The following is a 26124-nucleotide window of genomic DNA, read 5'->3' on the forward strand; positions in this document are numbered from 1 at the left end:
AACCGGTTAACATCTAAATCTAACCACAAGATCCCTTTTGATTAACGGCAACCTGTACCTTAGTATCATTGTTCTAAATGGCTCTGAGCACTATGGGACTTAACATCTGAGGTCATCAGCCCCCTAGAACTTAGAACTACTTAAACCTAACTAACCTAAGGACATCACACACATCCATGCCCAAGGCAGGATTCGAACCTGCGACCGTTGCGGTCACGCAGTTCCAGACTGGAGCGCCTAGAACCGCTCGGCCACGCCAGCCGGCACCATAGTTCTGGCTGTAGTCATTAGAACATTAATGATCGGGTATAAACCAGAAAGAAAAGGCAATGTAATAGCTGGTCAAATTTTTAAACGACAACTAGTATCTTAGTACTGGACTAAGGCCTACATTTACGACCAAAGAAGCCGACCGAGTAAAACTCTGAGGGTAAGGTACAAACCAGAAAATAATTAGAAGGGCAGGTAAACAATGACACAAATCACCACGAGGATTGCAGAATGTTTCTCCTCTTGCTCAGCAAGCAGTTCCATGGATCCACGGTGCGTCGCAGAGGTTACTGAGTGGTGCCGATGAAAGCTAGGTGGAAGAGGGCAGGTGGGCCACTAGCGGTCGCCCGACACGAATGTTGCCAACCAACCGACGGGATGTCGGCCTGCCTCTTGTAGTCGACGCTGACCCCGGTGAAGTACTCCTGTATCTTCGCTCTGCGCAGGCCCTCCTTGCGTAGCTCGTCGCTTTGCCGCTCGGAGGTCGTGACCACCTCTTGTCGCGACGCTACCGCCCATTCCCAAACTTCGTGCCTCTCTCTCTGGGGCCAGCGAACCCGCGTATACCGGGTGATCAAAAAGTCAGCAGAAATTTTAAAACTTAATAAACCACGGAATAATGTGGAGAGAGAGGTAAAAATTGACACACATGTTTGGAATAACATGGGGTTTTCTTAGAACCAAAAAAACAATGTCCGACAGACACATGAGAGATCCCTTGCGCGCGCCGTTTGGTGATGATAGTGTGCTTAGCCGCCACTTTCGTCATGCTTGGCCTCCCAGGTCCCCAGACCTCAGTCCGTGCGATTATTTGCTTTGGGGTTACCTGAAGTCGCAAGTGTATCGTGATCGACCGACATCTCTAGTGATGCTGAAAGACAACATCCGACGCCAATCCCTCACCATAACCCCGGACATGCTTTACAGTGCTGTTCCCAACATTATTCCTCGACTACGGCTATTGTTGAGGAATGAGAGTGGACGTATTGAGCATTTCCTGTAAAGAACATCATCTTTGCTTTGTCTTACTTTGTTATGCTAATTATTGCTATTCTGATCAGATGAAGCACTATCTGTCGGACATTTTTGAACTTTTGTATTTTTAGGTTCTAATAAAACCCCATGTCATTCCAAGCACGTGTGTCAATCTGTACCTCTCTATCTAAATTATTGCGTGATTTATTAAGTTTTCAAATTTATACTGACTTTTTGATCGTCAAGCAAAGATCTTCTAAGGATACAACCCACAGAAACCAACACTTCCTCATAGATATAGGAAATGTGGCCGCAGGTGGGATACTCGGTGCTACCCTTGATCCAGTGTCTACTGACTCAATGCCGCCACGGCTCAACTAAGATGAGATTCAATGACTGGCCGACGTTCGAAGACAGTGATCTCTCCTCTCCGACCCATTCTGCTGTTACCAATTCGATACTGACAACTCATTGCTCATCGCCTGCTTTACTACTCGTGGGTCCGCCTCTCGTGATGTCCGCTGGTCAGTTCCTTATTAGCGTTGTCCGGGTACTTCTGATCAGACAGAGTGACGTCATCAATGGGTATCATTATTTATTTCTGTAAAATATTGAACAAAACATTAGTTTGTTTTGTATCTTTAGCGTAAAACAATAAAACAGTAAGCACTTTTTTTAATTGCCACAATACGCGGCGTTGATGTAAGTTGTCATTGTACTGAGTGCCCAACCGTCGTGTATATTATGATTTAGGCGATACGTCAGATGACATTCCATATATTGGAATCACAGAGATGTGACTTCTCTTTTCATTAACCTTTGTACCACAAGCCAACAGCATACTGTGATTGTCTCTGCCAGTGTACCATGCTTAAAAGGCGATATATGGCTACTGTAGCAGCTGTACTTTTATGATACATTAGTCAAGTAAATACCCTACTGGCTATTAAAATTGCTACACCAAGAATAAATGCAGATGATAAACGGGTATTCATTGGACAAATATACTAGAACTGACATGTGATCACATTTTCACGCAATTTGCGTGCATAGATCCTGAGAACGTAGTACCCAGAACAACCACCTCTGGCCGTATTAACGGCCTTGATACGCCTGGGCATTGAGTCAAACAGAGCTTGGATGGCGTGTACAGGTACAGCTGCCCATGCAGCTTCAACACGATACCACAGTTCATCAAGAGTAGTGACTGGCGTATTGTGACGAGACAGTTGCTCGGCCACCATTGACCCGACGTTTTCAATTGGTGAGAGATCTGGAGAATGTGCTGGCCAGCGCAGCAGTCGAACATTTTCTGTATCCAGAAAGGCTCGTACAGGACCTGCAACATGCGGTCGTGCATTATCCTGCTGAAATGTAGGGTTTCGGAGGGATCGAATGAAAGGTAGAGCCACGGGTCGTAACACATCTGAAATGTAACGTCCACTGTTCAAAGTGCCGTCAATGCGAACAAGAGGTGATCGAGACGTGTAGCCAATGGCACCCCATACCATCACGCCGGGTGATACGCAAGTATGGTGATGACGAATACACGCTTCCAATGTGCGTTCACCGCGATGTCGCCAAACACGGATGCGACCGTCATGATACTGTAAACAGAAGGTGGATTCATCCGAAAAATGACGTTTCGCCATTCGTGTACCCAGGTACGTCGTTGAGTACACCATCGCAGGCACTCCTGTCTACAATGGAGCGTCAAGGGTAACCGCAGCCATGGTCTCCGAGCTGATAGTCCATGCTGCTGCAAAGGTCGTCGAACTGTTCGTGCAGATGGTTGTTGTCTTGGAAACGTCCCCATCTGTTGACTCAGGGATCGAGACGTGGCTGCACGATCCGTTACAGCCATGCGGATAAGATGCCTGTCTTCTCGACTGCTAGTGATACGAGGCCATTGGGATCCAGCCGGCCTTTTGTATTACCCTCCTGAACCCACCGATTCCATATTCTGCTAACAGTCATTGGATCTCGACCAACGCGAGCAGCAATGTCGCGATACGATAAACCGCAATCGCGATAAGCTACAATCCGACCTTTATCAAAGTCGGAAACGTGATGGTACGCATTTCTCCTCCTTACACGAGGCATCAAAACAACGTTTCACCAGGCAACGCCGGTCAACTGCTGTTTGTGTATGAGAAATCGGTTGGAAACTTTCCTCATGTCAGCACGTTGTAGGTGTCGCCACCGGCGCCAACATTGTGTGAATGCTCTGACAAGCTAATCATTTGCATATCACAGCATTTTCTTCCTGTGGGTTAAATTTCGAGTCTGTAGCACGTCATCTTCGTGGTGTGGCAATTTTAATGGCCTGTAGTGTACATAGAATACCAAATTGTATTGCAGACTGTCGTCTCCGTTCTGTCTCATTTGACTAACTGTAAATATTGAGACGTGTTTCCGCCCGAACTTCCGCCGGTGCTTCCAGATTTTCACTGACCCAGCGTCGGTCTTGCGGGTATGCAACGGATAGCAGAGATGAGTAGACAGTCGAACAGACCGCGAGAAGAGAGCCCAGTCCTTGGAAGTACAGAGCCATACGAACTGACGCTTAAAGTTGACGAACATGCGGCCTTATCAAGTGACTCAGTTCGCGCACTTAAACTGGAGTAGGCGCCTTTGGCCGCAGAGCCCTCAACCCTCTGGGATTTTTAGCAGGGTTGCATTATACGTCGCCGACGCCAGCGGGCTGGCAGCCACCCCGTCCCCCACCACCCCCAACCGCCACCGCCGCCCCTCCTCGAGGCTGCTTTCGCCGCAGAGGCTAATTAGCGGCTGTCTCCCGCCGATAGACGGGCACGTCCGCCGCCCGCCGCCCGCCTACCATCCTGCTCAAGCCGGCGCCGCCGTCGATCTCGCGGGTGCGGCCTCTGCCCCAGGGTCCCCTCTGACGGCGCCTGGCAAGTTGTGTAACAAGCTGTGCAGTCAGGAAACACTCTACCTCAGCGTCGCCCTCCATAGTTATGTCTTTCATTAGATATTGCGCAAACTGTCCTGTGTGTCACGTTTCTCTGTGTTTCCTCGCCACAGAATTATCCACAAATCAGATTTATCATAGAGCTCGAAGTTTCGCCAGTTTATGCACGCGTGTTTACAACAAGCTTTGTGAAGAAAACAGGCAGGTACCAGGAGGACTTGCGCAATGAGGGTTCCGCACAAACTTAATGACGTATACAGACATTTCATTCATTCTAGGAAACGAAAAAAAAATGGTTCTGAGCACTATGCGACTTAACTTCTGAGGTCATCAGTCGCCTAGAACTTAGAACTAATTAAACCTAACTAACCTAAGGACATCACACACATCCATGCCCGAGGCAGGATTCGAACCTGCGACCGTAGCGGTCACGCGGTTCCAGACTGAAGGGCCTTTAACCGCACGGCCACACCGGCCGGCAGGAAACGAAAATCTCGACCTTTTCTGCCTATTATCTTCACCGATTATGGCAAGATATTGGTTCAGAAATTCCAAGATTTTTGAGAATGTTTTAATGTCAATAATATACACTACTGGCCATTACAATTGCTACACCACGAAGATGATGTGCTACACAGGCGTAATTTAACGACAGGAAGAAGACGCTGTGACACGCAAATGATTAGCTTTTCAGAGCAATCAGACAAGGTTGGCGCATGTGGAGACACCTACAACGTGCTGACATGAGGAAAGTTTCCAACCGATTTCTCGTACACAAACAGCAGTTCACCGGCTTTATCTGGTGAAACGTTGTTGTGATGCCTCGTGTAAGAAGGAGAAATGCGTACCATCACGTTTCCGACTTTGATAAAGGTCGGATTGTAGCCTATCGCGATTGCGGTTTATCATATCGCGACATTGCTGCTCGCGTTGGTCGAAATCCAATGACTGTTGGCAGAATATGGAATCGTTCGGTTTCTGGAGAGTAATACGGAACGCCGTGCTGGATCCCAACGGCCTTGTATCACTAGCATTCGAGATGACAGGCATCTTATCTGCATGGCTGTAACGGATCGTGCAGCCACGTCTCGATCCCTGAGTCAGCAGATGGGGACGTTTGGAAGACAACAACCATCTGCACGAACAGTTCGACGACGTTTCCAGCAGCATGGACTATCAGCTCGGAGTCCATGGCTGCGGTTACCCTTGACGCTGCATCACAGACAGGAGCGCCTGCGATGGTATACTCAACGACGAACCTGGGTGCACGAATGGCATCATGATGGTCGCATCCGTGTTTGGCGACATCGCGGTGAACGCACATTGGAAGAGTGTATTCGTCATCGCCACACTGGCGTATTACCCGGCGTTATGGTATGGGGTGCCATTGGTTACACGTCTCGGCCACCTCTTGTTCGCATTGACGGCACTTTGAACAGTGGACGTTACATTTCAGATGTGTTACGACCCGTGCCTCTAGCATTCATTTGATCCCTGCGAAACCCTACATTTCAGAAGGATAATGCACGACCGCATGTTGCAATTCGTGTACGGGCCTTTCTGGATACAGAAAATGTTTGACTTCTGCCCTGGCCAGCACATTCTCCAGATCTCTCACCAAGTGAAAACGTCTGGTCAATGGTGGCCAGTCACTACTCTTGGTGAACTCTGGTATCGTGTTGAGGCTGCATTGACAGCTGTACCTGTACACGCCATCCAAGCTCTGTTTGACTCAATGCCCAGGCGAATCAAGGCCGTTGTTACAGCCCGAGGTGGTTGTTGTGGGTACTGATTTCTCAGGATCTATGCACCCAAATTGCGTGAAAATGTAATCACATGTCAGTTCTAGAATAATATATTTGTCCAACGAATACCCGTTTATCATCTGCATTTCTTCTTCGTGTAGCAATTTTAATGGCCAGTAGTGTAAACGTGACTTAAAGTCACACAGAAAGCAGGCGACCATCATTATAATAATTCGTAGTACTCCTATTCAAGCTCATTGCATGACAATGAAAAAGTGAAACGTCAGTTAAGGAATGATATTGTTGGTCATATGACGTGTTTCGGAATGTATCCATCATCAGATATACAGTAGCGATTACTGCACGTAGATGTGGCGTTTCACGCTGCATGTGGAACAAACGTTCGCAGACTAGTCATGATTCTAGGCCAATGGGAAGTACCCTACAGGTTTCTATGAGTGAATTTCCGTATATTAAAATATATGACGTAAATGATCGCATCTTTTGATTGCATTGACTTAGAATTTTCAATGCTTCACAACGCCGAGTGACCATAGACCTTAATTTGTGCCATAAATTTCAACTTGATATGCGTACCAGTTCTTGGGAGAAAGGGTTTTCAACAGTCGGACAGACAGACATACAGACAACAAAGTGGATTTATAAATGTTCCTTTTTACCGATCGAGGTACGGAAGGCTAAAAACGATTTTGCAGCACACGATTACATTAGTTTAGTCTACGCCTGACTGTCCATGTGGGTTCCGGTACTTTAATACCGTTAGTCGTCGTCCACAACCAAGAAAACAGATACTGTAAATTACTCGTATGCATCTCTTATGAAGTTATGATCGATTGCTTAAATGTCAATGTCATATGGAAACATACACTTCCTGATTCAGTTGTCAGTTTATGATACGACTTTGGACAGACAATATAGTAAGCTGAGCACTGCAAATGACTGTCGATTTGTGTACTTAGTGACTAATGGAAAAATATCTAAGATAACGCAAGCATCTATAAGTGACGGGTAATTAAGTTAGATTGGTTTGTATCTGTAAAGTGTATACCCGTGTACTTCGGCCGGGGTGGCCGAGCGGTTCTAGGCGCTACAGTTTGGAACCGCGAGACCGCTACTGCCGCAGGTTCGAATCCTGCCTCGGGCATGGATGTGAGTGATCTCCTTAGTTAGGTTTAAGTAGTTCTAAGTTCTGGGGGTCTGATGACCTCAGACATTAAGTCCCATAGTACTCAGAGCCATATAACTGTGTACACTATGCATTTTAATGTTTTTTCGCATATTTCATTTTACTGTACCCTTCAAAAAAGGAAGGAAAATTAGATTTAGCGTTCACTCGACATCGTGCCGTTAGAGACAGAACACAAGCTCGAATTTTGTCAAGGATGGGGAAGGAAATCGGCGTCCCCTTTCAATAGAATCATCGCGGCAATTGCCTGGAGCGATCTAGGGAAATCACGGAAAACCTAAGTCTGGATGGCTGGACGGGAGTTTAAACAGTCGTCCTCCCAAATGCGAGCCCATTATGCTAATCACTGCACCTCGCACGGTTATTGTACGCATCAAAGCCCGAAAATTCTGGCCTTAGTTGAAAGACACAGAATACCTATAGTCGTTCATTGTCATTTCAGCAGTCCATGACGCATTTCGGAACAAGGTAGCTGTAGTAATGTCAGGTGAATACAAATTGTTTACGTCACCACTCGTTAGAGTCACTACTTAAACGACATACGTCCCAGAACGAGATTTTGTGGATGCAGATACATTGCTTCCTTGGTGTAAGTATACAAAGGTGCAATTTCTTTTTCTGCCAGGTTGTAAGTTTACTTCCTAACTACTTGAAGCGGTGGAATGTCTAATTCTTCCCATCACAGATATTTCGCTGCTTATTCAGCCCTTGACTCTACCTCGGTGATACTTCATTGCAGTGTTAGTTGATCCCTTCCAGACTCTTCTAAAAAATAACAAGGCGTCAGAAAAGTCCTGAACGCATCGGTAAAGAGAACACGATGTCACTGATCAATGCGTCATTCCTGACGTTCTCTTGTCCACAATTTTCGCACAGCACGGGCTTGGAGGTTTGTGCTGTTGTTCATAGTGGACTTTCTGGGACTATACAGCGCTTTCGGTTGGTAGCACACATTTCTACTGCAATCTGCTTGTGACAATTACGAGCTACGACTTATAAGCGCCGGTAACCAGATTGTGTTATCGACCACGTGCGACGAGGCAAATGTTCAAAGTTTTGTGTCTTATGGTGGCTGGAAGTCCAAATGACATCGCTGCGGTGTACGCTAGTCCGTCAGAAAACTACCCCATTCTGCCTAGCGTTCTCGCCGCAAAATGACGAAGTGCTAACAGTCTAATCTTGAAATGGCTCTTCGACACACGTTGACAGATTGCTTGTGCTTTCACGATTGGAGAATACATGTTCATTTCTTCTCCATCTCATAAGTGGCTATACGTAGCGATTTCCTGTGCTGAAGTGTGAATTGAGATACAAGTTACAGTTTTATTTTTTTATTTATTTACTTTTAAAAAAATAAAAGGACAGTGCAAGTGATGAGAGTTGTGCAAAACGATTTTTGAGCAGCTTAGCTTCTACAGAGCAGTGGTGACTTGAAAATCGAGAATTAAAGACACAGAGTTTGCGGAAACTCTCGGCAGACAAGTATCTAACAGTGGTTTGAAGTTTCGGCTGACGTTGGTGGTTAGGCCGCCTTAGCGCGCTCGGACCTGTCTTCGGAACGTCGTTGGCCTGCCTGGACGTCACGTGACGCCCCGTCCCTTCCGTATCAAATGCTCCTCATCTCCGGGGATGGTGCAGCCCCTGCTCTCTCCCTGGCTCCGCAAAACGAAAAACTTTTTCACTGCCCGGTTTTATGGGTGAGTCATACAGCCACAGGAGCGTGAATTGTGGTGAGGCACTGAGAACTGCTAGACCACTCGGGGATGTATTTCACCAAATTGGCGACATCAAAGGCTGGACGCTTCATTGAACAGGGATTATTATTTCCTTTACCAATATCGCAATGACTCAGATTTCGATACGAAATCAATTGTGAAATAGCAGATTTAACGCAATACTAAACACACATGAAATGCATGATTTTTTTTCTTTTCAAGTGAAAAATGGCTTCTGTTATCATTTAAAAAATAACTGGTTATTTATATTTGTCACTAGCGAACCCAAAACTGCTAAAAGTATATAGGAATCGGATATATGCCCTAATTTGCTTCTTCCCCTACCATCTGTCCATCTCCTTCTCCCCATGTCTTTGTCCATCTCATCTTTCTCCCCTCTCCCTCTGTTTCCTCCTCCTCCTCGGTCTCTTCTCTCCATTCCCTAGTCGTCCTCCTCCTCCCTCCATCCCCTTCTCTCTATGTCCCTTTCCTCTCCTCCCCCCTTCTCTGTCCATCTACTCCTTCCTCTCTGCCTGATCTGGTGCCTTATTAATTGTTTTTGCATGTCCAGATTCCGTAGTACATTCTAATCATAAGCTGATAAGCCACAATACACACACACACACACACACACACACACACACACACACACACATATATATATATATATATATATATATATATATATATATATTAGTGTGAGTGTTTTTCGAAAGAACGGCCGGCCGGAGTGCCCGAGCGGTTCTAGGCGCTACAACCTGGAACCGAGCTACCGAATCCTGCCTCGGGCCTCGATGTGTGTGATGTCCTTAGGTTAGTTAGGTTTAAGTAGTTCTCAGTTCTAGGGGACTGATGACCTCAGATGTTAAGTCCCATAGTACTCAGAGCCATTTGAACCATTTGAATTTTCTAAAGAACGTTCATTTCACAACTATTAAAGAAACCTAATATTCAGTCCTGAACCAATCTTGCATTTAACTTTTTCGAGCGGTCCTGCCTATCGAAGTTCAGATAATACTTTTGGAAGCACTTTGCAGAATTCAAATCCAGTCCCAAAACTATCCAGAGTTCATATTCCGCAACTAGTATTTTTCAAAATCCCACCCTGTTCCAACACTTCGCAAGATTCTTATCCCTCAACTAACACTTTCCAAATTCCTATCCCAGAGGATCCCCCAATTGCGAGCTAATATCCCAAAGAACTTCGGGCTCACATGTGGTTCCTCTTCGTCGAAATATCTTGGCTCAAGCTCGTCTAGAGGTCGAACCGCACGTGTCGTTAATATAACATATAATAACAATAATAATAATAATATCGAAAGCTAAATTAACGACCCACACAGGCCACACAGTTGCAATTTTGTTAGAATGGTGTTTATTCAGAAAGAAAAATAATGGTATTTAGAATTACTATTACACTCTAACGGGTCGCGCGACGTAGCCGCGATGTATAAGGCGTCTCGTCACGTTCCGTGCGGCTCCCCCAGTCGGAGGTTCGAGTCCTCCCTCGGGCATGAGTGTGTGTGTTGTCCCTAGCGTAAGTTAGTTTAAGTAGTGTGTAGGGTGAGGGACCGATGATCTCAGCAGTTTGGTCCCATAAGACCTTACCACAAATTTCAAATTTTCCTACTGTCAGAAACAAAATGGCGTGCTTTGCTCTCCTATAAATATCTTACGAAAGTAAGGAATTTAAATCATCAGAAACATTGCTTCTCCCATACATACTCTTTCTCGTCGAATATATATAATACGAAAGTAATGCATTTGAATTTGTATGGGAGAAACAATGTTCTTGATGATTTAAATGTCGTACTTTCGTATTTAAAACTGTTTGCAAAAAGCAAACAAAACCGGACCTACTCACAGGAGAGCAAAGCACACCATTTTGCTTCTGACAGTCAGTTTTACAGAAGACGTGTACACTGAAAGCATCTAGCCTATGGACATATGAACGTTTTCTAGAAAAAGTGTAAGTATTTGAAGTAAAGCGCTCAAGAGCATTTCGAGACTTTTGCTAACAATGTTTCATCTTTATATATTACATATATATTTATACACTCCTGGAAATTGAAATGAGAACACCGTGAATTCATTGTCCCAGGAAGGGGAAACTTTATTGACACATTCCTGGGGTCAGATACATCACATGATCACACTGACAGAACCACAGGCACATAGACACAGGCAACAGAGCATGCACAATGTCGGCACTAGTACAGTGTATATCCACCTTTCGCAGCAATGCAGGCTGCTATTCTCCCATGGAGACGATCGTAGAGATGCTGGATGTAGTCCTGTGGAATGGCTTGCCATGCCATTTCCACCTGGCGCCTCAGTTGGACCAGCGTTCGTGCTGGACGTGCAGACCGCGTGAGACGACGCTTCATCCAGTCCCAAACATGCTCAATGGGGGACAGATCCGGAGATCTTGCTGGCCAGGGTAGTTGACTTACACCTTCTAGAGCACGTTAGGTGGCACGGGATACATGCGGACGTGCATTGTCCTGTTGGAACAGCAAGTTCCCTTGCCGGTCTAGGAATGGTAGAACGATGGGTTCGATGACGGTTTGGAAGTACCGTGCACTATTCAGTGTCCCCTCGACGATCACCAGTGGTGTACGGCCAGTGTAGGAGATCGCTCCCCACACCATGATGCCGGGTGTTGGCCCTGTGTGCCTCGGTCGTATGCAGTCCTGATTGTGGCGCTCACCTGCACGGCGCCAAACACGCATACGACCATCATTGCCACCAAGGCAGAAGCGACTCTCATCGCTGAAGACGACACGTCTCCATTCGTCCCTCCATTCACGCCTGTCGTGACACCACTGGAGGCGGGCTGCACGATGTTGGGGCGTGAGCGGAAGACTGCCTAACGGTGTGCGGGACCGTAGCCCAGCTTCATGGAGACGGTTGCGAATGGTCCTCGCCGATACCCCAGGAGCAACAGTGTCCCTAATTTGCTGGGAAGTGGCGGTGCGGTCCCCTACGGCACTGCGTAGGATCCTACGGTCTTGGCGTGCATCCGTGCGTCGCTGCGGTCCGGTCCCAGGTCGACGGGCACGTGCACCTTCCGCCGACCACTGGCGACAACATCGATGTACTGTGGAGACCTCACGCCCCACGTGTTGAGCAATTCGGCGGTACGTCCACCCGGCCTCCCGCATGCCCACTATACGCCCTCGCTCAAAGTCCGTCAACTGCACATACGGTTCACGTCCACGCTGTCGCAGCATGCTACCAGTGTTAAAGACTGCGATGGAGCTCCGTATGCCACGGCAAACTGGCTGACACTGACGGCGGCGGTGCACAAATGCTGCGCAGCTAGCGCCATTCGACGGCCAACACCGCGGTTCCTGGTGTGTCCGCTGTGCCGTGCGTGTGATCATTGCTTGTACAGCCCTCTCGCAGTGTCCGGAGCAAGTATGGTGGGTCTGACACACCGGTGTCAATGTGTTCTTTTTTCCATTTCCAGGAGTGTATATTTTATGTGTTAAAATATGTGTAGCCTATTTCCATCCAAAAGTTCATTAGACTATCATGTGAATTAAATCGGTCAAGAACTTTTGGATATTTTTGGTAACAACGTTTCTCCTTTATTTATTATGTACATATTTGTATATTATATACGTAAAAAATATGTAATCTACGTAAGTCTAAATATTCATTAGAGTATAGAGTAAAAGTTTGAAGTATGTCGGTCTAATAACTTTCTAGATTTTGGTAACAACGATGCCCTTTATATATTTAATAGGTATTTACATTTTAGAAGAAGGTGCTCCAGATTATTTATAAAAACACAAGCTTATTCGAGTACAACGTTGTCTCAAAATTTCAAAGTAGTCGCTGCAAACTTTCGGAGATTTAAATTTTGATTAAACGAACATTTAATTTTTTATTTATATGGATAGAAACAATCAGATTTGTAAAAGGTTGTTATTCCAAATGTAATATGGATAGCATCGTAGTGTCACTATTTACTTTCTAGGAACAAAAGATATTGCCTATTATGTGATGCGAAGATGAAATTGACATGTGAGATTAAAATAAGGCCGGCCGGAGTGACCGAGCGGTTCTTGGCGCTACAGTCTGGAACCGCGCGACTGCTACGGTCGCAGGTTCGAATCCTGCCTCGGGCATGGATGTGTGTGATGTCCTTAGGTTAGTCAGGTTTAAGTAGGTCTAAGTTCTAGGGGACTGATGACCTCAGAAGTTAAGTCCCATAGTGCTCAGGGGCATTTGAACAATTTTTTTTTAAATACGTTAGTTAGCACGTTGCTTAGGAGACGTGGGAGCAAGAATCTGCTACGAGCAGTTGCAGAAGAGTTTAACTACCAGCAGTCACACTGCGCATGCGTGGAAGGCATGGTCTCGGATTCAGCGAGGTTATGTAGATTATTATTAATGCCTGTTGTACGGACAGTTCCGTAGTTTTGATGAGCCAGAACATTATGAACACCCGTTTTGGTCCACTTATAGAACTCAGTACAGCAGCGATTCTACGTGGCATGGATTCCACGAGTTCTTGGATTCTGGAAGTACGTCGCACCAGTTGCATACGTCCAGGTCATGCGACTCCCGTAGATTACGGACCTGTGGTTTGTTGGCCACAAGTCTTCCATAGTATTCGAATCAAGTGAATATGGTGGCCAAGACATCAACGTGAGTTCACTATCATGTTCCACGATCTACTGTAGCACAGTTCTGGCGTCGTGGCTCGAGCAGTTATTAAGCTTGAAAATATCGTCGCCAGCGGGGAAGACAACCCGACGAACGGTTTCTCGAAACATCCACCGCACAGGTTGGTGGGGGCTGTAATATGCTAAGGGGAATATTCACCTGGATTTCTATGGAACCTGTGGTAGTAATCGAAGGCACCATGAGAAACGTGGACTCCGATACCAGCAGCAATTGCAACGTTATAATTAGACTCAACGTGCTAATCAGTTCAGTGACACATCATAGTAGCAAATGTTGTGTTCACGCTCTTTTGCACCCACTGCATTGAAAAACAACTATATTCGTGCAATATTAATAACAGCAAAAACAAACAATGTCCATATAATATTATTTCGCTCCAGGCCAGAAAAAAACGTCAAACGTACCACTTACACCCAAAAAATAGAGAAACTTTAAGATGGTGGTTTAATGCTTCAAGTGTTCTGCGTGGTCCCACACCCCCTCCCTCACTTGAACTCTACGTACAGAACGGTCATACCAACATGTGAAACTGTCAGAAAATTCCTTCGTTGGACTGTTGTTCCACTAGCGCGTCACATTGGCATGAATATCGGTCATCTTTTCAAAGCGTTGTCCCCTCATATGAATTTATGCACTTCGTCGTTTTGTGGTAGGTTTGCATTGTTAACACAAAGTCTCGTCACCTGTGATGGTTTATCCCAGAGGAAAATTGCCCACGTTTTGCATTTCAATCCACTTGCCGCAGGCATCGTTGTTTTTGTTCGAGAGTCAATGTGTGCGGGACAAACTTTGTACAAGCTTCTTTTTTCTTCAAAACATTTTGGAGAATGTCTTGAAAATTTGACCTAGAAACGTTGCTCCATTGCGATTTGTTATACAACAACGTAGGCACTCTAAGACTGCACGTCCACTACCCAACACTGCCTGCTCACAACTGACTGGTCGAACACACATCTATTATTTAAAGCTCTTAGTTCAAGCTGTTACCTCAGTTACTGATGTCGCTTAAAATCAGTCTCGGAACTTTTGGGTCGCACTGTGTACATTTGAAAATAGTTTGTATTCAATAGGAGTATCTGAAAGAATCAGTTTGTTAGAGATTCAATGTTTCGTTAACCAGATGATAGAAACACACAATAACAGTTATTACTGTTAACAAATTGCTCGAAGTACGTATCTTTCAACTGAACCATTGAACTGATTTGTCCTCCGTTCATTTAAGGACCAGGTAAGGAACCTCATGTAGCGAGTACGATCTAGGCGACTGATATGCGAAATTTCAGTTAATTATTACGTTAACCAGTGCTGATTTTGTGGAAAGAAGTTAAGTGGCACTCCTAGTGAACTGCTACCAATGTCCAACATCTGTAAATAATAGCTGTAAGAAATTATACTTTTTAACGCGTGCCTTAAAATAAGCAAATAATTGAGATTTATACATTAATCTCTAGAATTAAGATTGTGAAAGGTACCTTGCAGAAGACGTATATATTAGGCCACCTGGTCAGCGGCACATTTTCAGCATACACGATTTCATTTCTGCTCTTTTCCTTGCTTTCATAACCTCTGCCATTCTCAAACAACTTAAACATTTTATTCGCTATGGATGAGAAATACGACTCATTTCGACTCTGAAACTCTAATAGAATCCCATACTTCACCCAAATGTCTTCAAGCCAGAATAGAGAAGCGAACAAACCACATTACATCACTGCGCCTTCTCGAAATATATTTTAAAATCTGAGAGCATAAGACTGTTATTTATTTCAGTGGCTCTTAACATTCACTTGTGGAACTATTTCAGACAGTCTTGTCACGTTTCAAAAATGCTTTGAGACTGGTTACCATGACTCGATCCACATAAATACGATTTAGAAAAATGACCGACAGAACATGAGACTAATATAATTTCACCCTAAATAAAGAGACTTATATCCTACAGTAAACAGCAGGGGGACGGGCTTCTTGTGTTTTTATATATTGCAGTACTACTTGGAACAATGACTCAAACAATTTTTCACTGCTGAAGTAATACTATATTCTTCCTCCTAAGGACACCAAAAATACAGAGTTTTACTTATTCTCTCAACCAAAATGCCTGGCCCGGTTACGCTCTAAAATAACGTGCGTCTACCTTCGTTCATCAACAGAGAGCGAGTCCTTCCTCTTACGGAGGATCAAGAAAAACATCTTATATTTTTTAACACTTGAAAATCAAAAATACATGATGGTAGGCGCAGGCTCTACGCTGAGCTACCGCTTCACTTTTTCTCTTTGCCTATGAAGAAAACGAAAACATGAAAGCGAAAAATGCAAAAGGTACATCACACATGCTAACCTAAAAGGTATACCAACAAATCACTTACAAATGCACCAGATATAGAGGGGCCAAATCTGGCATCATTACCTGCTTTCAGTAATAATGTCATTGATGTATTCTCTTTCTACCTTTTAATATAAATTAAGTGTAGCATTTTTCCTTCCAAGGATTCAAAAAGTTAAAGGTTACGCATCCCCAACCTATCCCTGGAAACTCAATGGTGATATTAACACGCATTAAGATTCACTGGCTCCGTTCTTTTAGAAAACTAATTAAGTCACCGTACCGTTAGCTGCGATGATGTTCAGCAAACAATCGCAAGTTGTCTCCAATACTGAGGCCCTTCATCTTGCGGAAGAGGTAGCAGTCGTTTGGTGCCACATCCGGACTATATGGATGATCTTGAAAAATTTCTCAGACAAAAGTCTGAGTTTTTCCTCCGTTCGATTCGGAGTATGGGTTCACGCATTGACGTGAAGGACAGTGACTCCTTCGGTAACGATCTCGTGCCGTTTGTTTTGCATTGACCTTTGGAGTTTCGTAAGGATATCACATTAAACATGTGACGTCACAGCATTCTTACGTGTTACTCTTATGAAATTAGTCGTCCAAATTTCTTTGCGATCCCAAATCGTTGTAATCATCATATTGCAATTTGACAGCGTGTGCTTGAATTTTTTGAGCTTATAGCGAGATTGAGTGTGCATCCATTGTTTGGACTGTTCCTTAGTTTCAGAGTTCATGTACTGCACCCATGCCTCGTCCGGTGTAGAAGATTCTGTTCAGGAATTTCTCCCCCTCTTCACGGAAGTGTTTAAGGAATGTCAAAGCCCAACACATTCTTACAGTTTTGCGAACACCGATTAGACATTATGATACTCGACGTGCACAAATCTTTGGTTGACTTAGCCTCTCTGTGGCAATGTTAAAAATGGTTGCCCTTGAACTCTGAGGCACGATTTCAGAAAGTTCGAAAATCGTGAAACCACGTCTCGTAATCACCATTTCGATAACGTGTTGCAGAAATTCATCAATCACATTTGAATGTATTCCTCGAACAGTTTCATGATGCAAATTTGTGTCACCAGCCTTGAAATATGGGATCGGGTTATCAGTGATGGTGTGAGAGAGTTTTAATAAAAATATCACTGATAAACCAATCTCTATACACAAGGCACAATCTACAATGAATCTCGGGGCGAATGGCTACTTCTGCTTGCGGGAAGCATCTTCCTCGCAGTGGGTGGGAGATGCAGTAACAGCGTCTGAAAGTCTGCTTTTACAACCACGCAAGTTCCATGAAGTCACAAGCAGGTATTTTTAATTCCAAATCGGATGTTAATTTATGAATAGTTCTGTTATGACGATTACAGCTGTTTTTCAAGCACTAAGGCTTATGTTATTACCGTATACTCATTCGACGAGAAATTTCTGTTCTCTTTCCAGTGACAGAACGTGGAATTCTTTTCTGCGTGTGTCACTGGCAGACGGGTTACAAAGTTACAAATAAGTAACATAAAATGGCTGAAATGTAGTAATATAATAGATTCTGTACTGAAATACACTTACTTAATGCTGAATAACTGAACAAGAAGTGCACAAAGTCTGTCAACGACGTATTCATTGAAGTCTACTTTACTAAGTTATTTTTGACGGAGAATACTGCTACAGTTGTTAAGCTCTCATGATTCATAGTATTTAGTAGAAATGTTCTTATTCTCTTCAGGTAGACTGTTCGCCCTCTGATATTGTCTTGGTACGGTAACAATCGTTTTTAGATTTGTAACAGGAGTTAATGGCAGCGAAATTATTTGGAGGAGGAATTTTGGAATTGGAGCAGCACCTGTGACAGTTATACATGATTTCCTTGTATATAATACCTCAAGTTACGGTGTTAGTTCACTGCATTCAAGAAAGGAATATACAGTTTTGAACTTCTCTGCTGCATTGTTTGGGAGAACTGGCTTGCATTTATAATAATTTCAGCAGATTTCAACAAATTCGCAGCTAGGAGATGCTTTTTGACCGAAAAGGATTCAACATGAACGATACCTGTGACACATTTCCATTGCAGCATAATTTTTTGGAATTTAATTTGCATGTCTTTACTCCCATCTAACTTAGGTGCAGCTACTCTCAGCACACGGAAATTGTGTCGAGTTGATGTTACCTCAGATATCCTGTGCGTCAGGAACTTAGAACAGGGAATCGGTGATCATAAGGTCGTTACAGCATCACTGAATACGGCTGTAAATGGGAATAGAAAGAAAAGTAAGAACATCTTACTTTGTAGCAACAGCTACAAGGGAAAGATTTCAGACTACCTGACAGTTCAGCACGAAAATTTCATCTTCACAAGTGAAAATGTTGAGCAACAATGGACAATGTTCAAGAGCATTGTACAATACGCTTTAAACAGGTATGAGCTGAGCAAAATTGTGAGGTATGGAAAAGACATACCGTGCTTCAATAAACGTGATAGAAAGCAAAGAGAGCTTCATTGCAAATGTAAAAGTAGCCAAGACCTCGCATGCAAACAAAAACCATACGAATCAAAAACTATCGCAGAGAGAACTATGCGTGAAGCGTTCAACGAATTCGAAAGTAAAATTCTGTCTATCGATTTGACAGCAAGTCCTAAAATGTTTTGGTCATATGTTAAAACACTAAACAGATCGAAGCTGTGAATCGAGACACTGTGTGATCATAATGACACTAAAACAGAGGATGAAACAGAAAAGGCCGAAATACTAAACTTCTTTTTCCAAAACTGTTCCGCAGAGGAAGATCGCACTGTAGTTCTTCCATTAAATCGCCTTACGAACGGCAACATGAGAGATATCGGAATAAGTGACCAAGGGATAGAGAAGCAACTGAAATCGCTCAAAAGAGGAAATGGCAATGGAAATGGCGAGCTACCCATTCGATTCTACAAGAAGTATGCGAAGCAACGGCGTACGGTAGGCTCTAGAGGAGCGGAGTGTTCCTGATGATTGAAAAAAAGCGCAGGTCATTTCCATTGTCTGTTGTAGAGTTTTGGAACATGTTTTATGCTAGCGAATTATGATACATTTCTTGAGACCGAAAATATGCTCTTTGGGAATCAACATGGTTACCGGAAACAACGATAGTGTGAAACCCAACTCGCTCTGTTCGTCCAGCAGATCCAAAAAGCATAGTATATGGTGTATTCCTTGACTTCTGGAAGTTAGTGGTACAGTTCCACACTGCCGCCAAATGATCAAAATTCGAGTGTACAGAATTTCAGACCAGAGAGTTTCTAGCAAACACAACGCAGCATGTTATTCTGAACGGACAGAAGTCTTCAAACGTAAAAGTAATTTCGGGAGTGTCCCAAGATAGTGTTAAAAAACCATTACTTTTCACAATATTCGAGTATATAAACGACCTAGTAGATAACATCGGAAGTTCCATGAGGCTTTTCACGGATGATGCTGTCGCATACAGAAAATTCGCGTCGCTAGAAAATTGCAGCGAAATGCAGGAAGACGTACTGAGAGTCGACGCTTGGAGCAGGTAGTGGCCACTGACCCTCAACGTTAACAAATGTAACATGTTGCGTCTACATAGACCGAAAGGTCTGTTATTGTATGATTACACTGTTGCAGAACAATCACTGGAAGCAGTTGCTCCCATAAAACGTCTAGGAGAGGAAGTGGAACGATGTAGTAACCTCCCCTCTCTTAGTGTATATTTTTATTTGAATTAGTATATATATATGTATATATATAGTATTTAAGAATGAATGATCGTACTGATCTTACTTGGTAGGTGGTTACGCAACCGGAATTGGCTGTAATGATCTACGTACACGCGCGCCGCAGCTGCTCCACGAGTGAAAACAATGAAATGAATACAACGACGAAACACAGAAAATTGCCTAGCGTTTGTCACTGTCAATGATTTCACATTACGGGAGCAAAAGATTCTGAAATGTTGTTAAAATTAATCTTGAGACCAATGTCTGATCAGGCTTCGCGTATATGACGTTAATAGTATAAAACTGTACAGGTTTCCCTACGTACAACGTATACTATCGAGAGGGATTGCCAGTACATATACTCACGTAACGAAAAATTATTTTAATGAAGTGATTCTTATTATCTGAGCATCCAGAATAAAAAAAACTCAACTTCGGTTATCTGTTCAGTATTCGCCTTCAAGTTAATTACTTGATAAAACATTACTGTTACCAAATTTCCTGAGCAATCATGTTTTATGGTATCACTGAAAGACTAAATTCTCTCTCGACTTTTATTCCTGTTATATTATTCGAGAAGACAGGTAAAGTCCGCAACTTATTGCATAAATATAAAGCTATTAGCGGTTTATGGCCGCAATCCTGGAATACTCTGCAGTGGCTTATCGCCATTTGAAAAATTCTTACATATTTACTTAATAATTCAAGAGGAGGAACTTTACCGAAAGGAACAGAGTAGGTTAATATTTTAACTATTGAATTATAATCTGAAATTAAGCACAAAATAATACATTTACTACACATACATTTCCGTTTTACAAGCAGTAAGCTTCAGAGGTGTTATTACACAAGAGCTTCCTTCTTGTACAGTGAGACAAAAGAGAGTAGTCCATTTTCTCTGTGATGGCGATTTGTATGTTTATTACGCCAGGGAGATTAATGAGTTTATCCAAAGCAAAACATTGTCGTCTGCTATACTTTATACATTTGGTATGTTGTGAACGCACTGTATTGGGTTTCAGTATTTTTCAGAACACGACAATGTTTCCTACATTGTCGCGGTGGCACATGTAAGACTTAAACAGGGATGGCCCAACGGCTAAACAAAATTAATCGGGGGTGAGGCAGATACCAGACTGGGATTCGTTGGGAGAATCGTCGGGAAATGTAGCCCATCAACGAATGTAGCAGCTTACAAAATACTCGTTTGACCAATACTTGAATGTTGTTCGTCTCTGTGGGATCCACACCAGTCAGATTTGGTAGAAGACCCAAAGAAGAGCGGCACGTTTCGTTACAGATTCATTTAGTAAGTGCAAAAGAGTCAGAAGATGTACAGAAAATTTCAGTGAGAAACGCTGCAAAAGATGATGATGATGATGATGATGATTGGTTTGTGGGGCGCTCAACTGCGCAGTCATCAGCGCCCGTACAAAGTCCCAATTATTACACAGTCCAATTTTTTTCACACCGTCCAATCTAGCCACAGTCACAAATTATGATGAAATGATTAGGACAACACGCTGCAAGAGAGCCGTTCTGCAGCATCGTATGGTCTACTGTTAAAACACAGATTCCTAGAATAGTCAGCCAGTATATTGCTTCCTCCTACATATATCTCTCGAAATGTCCATGAAGATTAAACTATCCTCTCATTCCTAATTAATAATATAAGTGTAGACCATATGTGGCCTAAATTCGAAGAAATAGTATCGGCAGCAATTGAGAGATTTATACCAAATAAATTAACAAACGACGGAGCTGATCCTCCTTGGTACACAAAACGGGTTAGAGCACTGTTGCAGAAACAATGAAACAAACATGCCAAATTTAAACAGACGCAAAATCACCAAGATTGGCGATCTTTTACAGAAGCTCGAAATTTAGCGCGGACTTCAATGCGAGCTGCCTATAACAGTTTCCACAACGAAACTTTGTCTCGAAATCTACCAGAAAATCCAAAGAGATTCTAGTCGTATGTGAAGTATGTTAGCGACAAGAACCAATCAATGCCTTCTCTGTGCAATAGCAATGGAGATACTATTGAAGACAGTGCTGCCAAAGCAGAGTTACTAAACACAGCCTTCCGGAATGCCTTCACAAAAGAAGACGAAGTAAATATTCCTGAATTCGAGTCGAGAACAGCTGCCAACATGAGTAACGTAGAAGTAAATATCCTCGGAGTAGTGAAACAACTTAAATCACTTAATAAAAGCAAGTCTTCCGGTCCAGACTGTATACGATTTAAGTTCCTTTCGTTGTATGCTAATGCATTAGCTCCACACTTAGTAATCATATACAACCGTTCGCTCGACGAAAGATCCGTACCCAAAAACTGGGAAGTTGCACAGGCCACACCAATATTCAAAAAAGGTAGTAGGAGTAATCCACTAAATTTCAGGCCCATATCGTTAACGTCGATTGCCGCAGGATTTTAGAACATATATTGTGTTCCTACATTATGAATTACCTAGAAGAAAACGGTCTATTGACACACAGTCAACGGGTTCAGAAAACATTGTTCCTGTGAAACACAACTATCTCTCTATTCACATTAAGTGCTGTGCTCTTGTCCGTCCTCTTTTAGAATACTGCTGCGTCGTGTGGGATCCTTACCAGATAGAACTGACGGAGTACATCGAAAAAGTTCAAAGAAAGGCAGCACGTTTTGTATTATCGCGAAATATGGGAGGGAGTGTCACCGAAATGATACAGGATTTGGGATGGACATCATTAAAAGAAAGGCGTTTTTCGTTGCGACGGAATCTTCTCACAAAATTCCAATCACCAACTTTCTCACCCGAATGCTAAAATATTTTGTTGACACCGACCTACATAGGAAGGAACGATCACGAAGATAACATAAGGGAAATCAGAGCTCGTACGGAAAGATGGTAGTATTCATTCTTTCAGCGCGCTATACAAGATTGGAATAATAGAGAATTGTGAAGGTGGTTCGATGAAGTCTCTGCCAGGCACTTAAATGTGATTTGCAGAGTATCCATGTAGATGTAGAGAGCTTCGATCCCATACTTACATTCACCGACAGTCGTTCTTCTCGCCAACCACGCGCCACTGGCACAGGGAAAGGGGGAAGTGACAGAGGTCTTTCGCGACCACAACTGGATTTTGTGCGCCAGTTGCGTCAGGCAGGTAAGATCTGACCTGATTGTGTTATAGCAGGTCGTTGCTCAGGCCTTTTGAGAAATTCGTACGTATTTACTTAATATTTCAAGGGGAGGAGCTTTACCGAAAGGGACAGAGAAGGTTAATATTTTAACTACTGAATTATAGGCTGAAATTAAGCACAAAATACTACATTTACAATACATACGTTTCCGTTTTACAAGCAGTAACGCCAGCTTCCCAACAACATCTAGACTCTGTTGATTTACGACCTGCCTCGAAGAACCACTTAACCCTTTTCTAAGCAGCTCTCGCTCGGAAATGATAGCAGGGGACTAGTTCACCTCTGGATTTTTATTTACAGGAAAGCCTCATTGTGAGATTACCGGTAAAACAGTGTATGTCTTGGAGGTATACTTCACATGTGTGCCCACAGGCTTCTTGTGCATACTTCAAGTACAGACGGGAATTACTGCGTAGTCTTCAGCACGCACTTGAATTGTGGACATAAGCGGTTTCGACTACATCTACATCTACATGACTGCTCTGCAGGTGTTTGGCAAGGTGGTTCATACAAACATTTTGAGACTATTTCTCTACTTTTCTTCCTATGTAGTTGGGCGTCAACAAAAAATTTTCGCAGTCGGAGGTGAAAGTTGGTGATTGAAATTTCGTGAAAAGTTCTCGTCGATACGAAAAACATCTTTCTTTTAATGACTTGCAGCTGAAATTGGATATGATACCCGTGGCACTCTCTTCCCGTCTTCGTAATGATAGAAAACGAGCTGCTCTTCTTTGACATGTTCCATGCTGCTCCAAACGTCGTCGAACTGTTCGTGCAGATGGTTGTTGTCTTGCAAACGTCCCCATCTCTTGACTCAGGGATCGAGACGTGGCTGCACGATCCGTTACAGCCATGGGGATAAGATGCCTGTCATCCCGACTGCTAGCGATACGAGGCCGTTGGGATCCAGCACGGCGTTCCGTATTACCCTCCTGAACCCACCGATTTCATATTCTGCAAACAGTCACTGGATCTCGACCAACGCGAGCAGCAATGTCGCGACATGATAAACCGCAATCGCGACAGGCTACAATCCGACCTTTATGAAAGTCGGAAATGTGATGGTACGCATTTCTCCTCCTTACACGAGGCACCATAACAACGTTTCACCTGGCAACGCCGGTCAACTGCTGTTTGCGTATGAGAAATCGGTTGGAAAGTTTCCTCATGTTAGCACGTTGTAGGTGTCGCCACCGGTGCCAACCTTGTGTGAAAGCTCTAAAAAGCTAATCATTTGCATATCACAGCATCTTCTTCCTGTCGGTTAAATTTCGCGTCTGCAGCACGTTATCTTCGTGGTGTAGCAATTTTAATGGTCAGTAGCGTATACGTGGTTCATGGTGGGGGTTCCTGTAGTCATGTCCTAATTCATGAACCACGGGCAACGTATGAGTGGCTATTAAGTGGTCCCGACAGTCGGGATACCAGTTACTTTGGAATAAGGCTGGACATCTCGGACATATTCTGAGTCGTGGTCACCTTTGTGCTCATACGGCAAAGACTACCAAATCTACCGGTTAGTCCCTCAACCGTTAGGGGTAAAACTCAATGGGATTCGGGGCAAGTAAGGCTAGCAACCTGCTTCCCTGGTACTTTAAATATGATGCTGGCAACAATCAGAGCAAAATGCCTCGGACCTTTGGAGGTGACGGAGTCCCACTTCCAACTGACAAACCAGGGACTCCTAAGATACGACTTGGCAAACAAGTGGTAACGAGATGGGGAGCTATTAATATCAATGGGGGCTACTCTGGGAAGAAGGTAGAGCTGGCAGAGACTGCAAGTAAGATGGGGCTGGACATTTTAGCTGTTAGTGACATTCGGGTAAGGGGTGAGAAAGAAGAGGAAGTGGGAAAATACAAGGTCTACCTGTCAGGAGTCAAAGCAGGAATAGCACAATAGGGTGTAGGGCTTTACATCAGGAAAGAAATGGAACCCAGCGTAGTTGCAATAAGGTATGTAAACGAACGATTGATGTGGATAGACTTGACAGTGTCTAGCAAGAAAATTAGGATTGTGTCAGTATATTCGCATTATGAAGGGACAGATCAAAATAAGATAAGATAGTTTTTATGAGGCACTCAGTGATGTAGTTCTGAGTAAAGGACAAGGACAGTGTTCTGCTCATGGGTGATTTTAATGCCAGGATTGGAAATCGAACAGAAGGCTATGAAAAGGTTATGGGTAAATTTGGAGAGGATATGGAGGCCAACAGGAACGGGAAACAACTCTTGGATTTCTGTGCCAGTATGGGCTTAATAATCACAAACTCCTTTTTTAAATATAAGAACATTCACCGGTATACTTGGGAAGGCAAGGGAACCAGATCTGTCATTGACTATATAATAACAGATCAGGAATTCAGGAAGGTTGTGAGGGACACACGTGTATTCAGGGGATTCTTTGATGACACTGATCATTATCTAATCTGCAGTGAAATTGGGATTGTGAGGCCGAAAGTGCAGGAGGTCAGGTCCATATGTAGGTGGATAAGAGTGGAGAAACTTCAGGATAAGGAAATCAGGCACATGTACATAACAGTGATCTCAGATAGGTACCAGTTAGTTGAATGTAGTCAATTACAGTCATTGGAAAAGGAATGGACAAGGCACAGGGACACAGTATTAGAAGTGGCTAAAGAATGTCTGGGAACAGTAGTGTGTAAAGTTAGGATGAAGCAAACAGCTTGGTGGAATGACACAGTCAAGGCAGCCTGTAAAAGGAAAAAGAAGGCGTATCAAAAATGGCTACATACTAGAACTCAGGTAGACAGAGAAAGTTATGTTGAAGAAAGAAACAAAGCCAAACAGATAATTGCAGCATCCAAGAAGAAATCTTGGGAAGACTTTGGAAACAGGTTGGAGAATTTGGGTCAAGCTGCTGGAAAACCATTCTGGAGAGTAATTAGCAGTCTTCGAAAGGGAGGTAAGAAGGAAATGACAAGTATTTTGGACAGGTCAGGAAAACTGCTGGTGAATCCTGTGGATGCCTTGGGCAGATGGAGGGAACATTTTGAAGAGTTGCTCAATGTAGGTGAAAATACGATCAGTAATGTTTCAGATTTCGAGGTACAATGGGATAGGAATGATGATGGAAATAGGATCACATTTGAGGAAGTGGAGAAAATGGTCAATAGATTGCAGTGCAATAAAGTAGCTGGGGTGGATGAAATTAAGTCGTAACTCATCAAATACAGTGGAATGTCAGGTCTTAAATGGCTACACAGGATAATTGAAATGGCCTGGGAGTCGGGACAGGTTCCATCAGACTGGACAAAAGCAGTAATCACACCAATCTTTAAACATGGAAACAGAAAAGATTGTAACAGCTACGGAGGTATCTCTTTAATCA

The sequence above is a fragment of the Schistocerca americana genome, chromosome 7 (assembly GCF_021461395.2).
Source record: "Schistocerca americana isolate TAMUIC-IGC-003095 chromosome 7, iqSchAmer2.1, whole genome shotgun sequence".
Lineage (NCBI taxonomy): Eukaryota > Metazoa > Arthropoda > Insecta > Orthoptera > Acrididae > Schistocerca > Schistocerca americana.